Raw genomic sequence first — 2,548 nt, forward strand, 5'->3', positions numbered from 1 at the left:
TGCTCAAGGTTGGTGCTCTACCACTTGAGCCACAGCTCCACTTCTGGCTTTTGGTGGTTAATTGGAGATAGTTTCCTAGCTTTTCCTGGCTTCAAACCTTGATCTGCAGACAGCCGCCTCCTCAGTAGCTAGAATTATAGGCCTGAGCCATCTTGCTCCCAGCTCACTCCGTTTTGAAAGGATTCAAGGAAATGGTGATAAATGAGGAAAGGCCCCGTCCTGGTTGCTGGCACTTAGCGAATGTTCCGGATCTCTGGCCTCAGGATCCCCAGCCCAGGTAACAGCTCCCCCTTTTCATCCCTCCCCCCAAGAAGCTCCCCAGGCACAATGACTAAAACTTCTTCTGATACCCTAGACATGCTCACAACAAGCACCCGAGGGGCAGTGGGAGGGAGAAAGGCACGAGGGCCTCCTCCCCTCCACCCAGGGCTCACAGTGACGGGCTGGCAGCTCTGAGGACCCTCACCTGGAATGGCACCCACCTTCCTTCCAAGTCTGTCCCACCCCAAGGATCTTGGTCTTTCAGGACAAGAGTTTGTCTGTCAAGGACTTGGTGACATAGCTTCCTGTACCTTTACCCAAGCATCCTTCGGGCTACTAACTCCAGTCAGTCCTGCTTGGGCTGTGTGACCCCAGGCCTATCTTTTAGTATTTTATTTCCCTACTTACAAAATAACAAATATCATCTCGGCATAGTATCTTGGGGTAAGGGCTCAAATCCCACCTCTGTCATTTTCCTTGCTGTGGATTTGGATTTTTAACAAATTACCTGACCTCCTGGAGTGAGCTGTTGCTGTTGCTGCTGCTGCTTCTTCTTTCTTCTTCCTTCCTCCCCTCCCTCCCTCCCTCCCTCCGTCCCTTCCTGCTTTCTTTCATATTTATTTATTTTTTGGAAATCCTAGCTCACAAGGATGCTGTGGAACTTGAGGGTTACTGGGAGAGTGCATACAAAGTGCTGAGCATGCGTGCTTCCTGGAACTCCATATATGACGCTGTTCCAGAATTCAGCGAGTGTGTGCAAGCTCATCACCGCACACATGATCTATTCCCTGCGCCCCTCCTGCTGTCTCTCTCTCCCCCTTGTACTTCCTCATTTAGCTTTGAAACTTGTCTCTGCCTTCCTTCCCACTCGGGAGTGGGGAGGGCAATTGGGACTGTTCTTGGAGTGGGTAGATCTGAGCAGATGCTTGGAGGAGGGGAGAGTGGAATCAGTTATTGGCTATTGATTCACTCGAGCATTTGGTTCCCTGCTAGACAGCAAAGCCCAGAAGGACCTGCTTTTCCTACCCTTTCTCCCAGAGCCCAGTGCTTGCACCTGAACAAAGGACAAATCCCATCCCTGAGACACGAACCCAGTAGTCTCTAGTGAGGGAGGCGTGGGGAGGAAGAAGTAGCCAGGGACTTCCAGATTCTTTCATTGCATGCAAGAGTCTCAGACAGTTAGACTTGTAAATTTGTTTGGAATCCTGGAATCTCTGGGTGGAGAGACATTCTGGCTGCTGTCAGGCCCCGCCTCATCAGTTGCAGTAGTACCCAACACTGCTGGGCTGGGGAGCCCTTTCAAACTAGCCAGCAAGACAGAAATAGGGCAGGGAGGAGAACATTCAGGGTGTAAATATACTTTTTCCACCAAGAGAGAAAATAAAAATCAAAGATCTGAGAGGCTCTGATCCTGGCTCTGCTATTTCCTGGCTTTGTTCTCTCAGGCCAATTCTTTTACTTCTCTGAGCTATAGTTTCCACTATGGCCATCAAGTGGGGTGTTCATAACGACACCTAATCACACAGAACCGTTGTGAGGAGTAAATGAGATCATGTGTAAGACCAAACCAAGCCCATGTTAACACTCAAAGATGTTAATTACTAGTATTACTCGAGAAAGCTGGTAATTACCAAGGATTCTTGCCCTGTACTCTTAGCCTCTTGTAACTAGATCTGTTTACAGACCCAACTTTATGCAGCTCTAAGATATTGGTGGCTGCTAGTTGCTGGTACCTCATGCTTGTAATCCTAGCCACCCAGGAGGCTGAGATCTGAGGATTGCAGTTTGAAACCTGCCCAGGCAGGAAAGCCTACAAGACTCTTATCTCCAATTAACCACTTAAAAACTGGAAGCGGAGCTGTGGCTCAAAGTGGGTAGAGCACTTGAGAGTAACAGCTCAGGTACAGTGCCCAGGCCCTAAGTTCAGGCCCTGCCACCAAAAACAAAAACAGAAAAGGGATTTCAGACAGGTAATGGGCTACCTTAAATGGCCTGAATAATAAGAAGCCTATGTCTAAGAAATAAACCAGCTCGAGTGTCCACCAGCTTTGACAATCCAGAAAACTCCTGGCACTGTTGTTTGGGTACAAAAGAAGACAGGTTATTAGAAGGTGCAGGGATAGAACTTGGGTCTGAGGTTCAAGGCTAGGGCCTGCCTTAAAACACTGGCTTTAGGTAGCTCCCCTGCCCTTTGGCAAGAAGGGAAGACTGAGTGTAGCAGCTCTTGAGTCCCTTCCATTGTCCAAATTTGAGACTCTCTCTCTCTCTCTCTCTCTCTCTCTCTCTC

The sequence above is a fragment of the Perognathus longimembris genome, chromosome 7, assembly GCF_023159225.1.
Source record: "Perognathus longimembris pacificus isolate PPM17 chromosome 7, ASM2315922v1, whole genome shotgun sequence".
Taxonomy (NCBI): domain Eukaryota; kingdom Metazoa; phylum Chordata; class Mammalia; order Rodentia; family Heteromyidae; genus Perognathus; species Perognathus longimembris.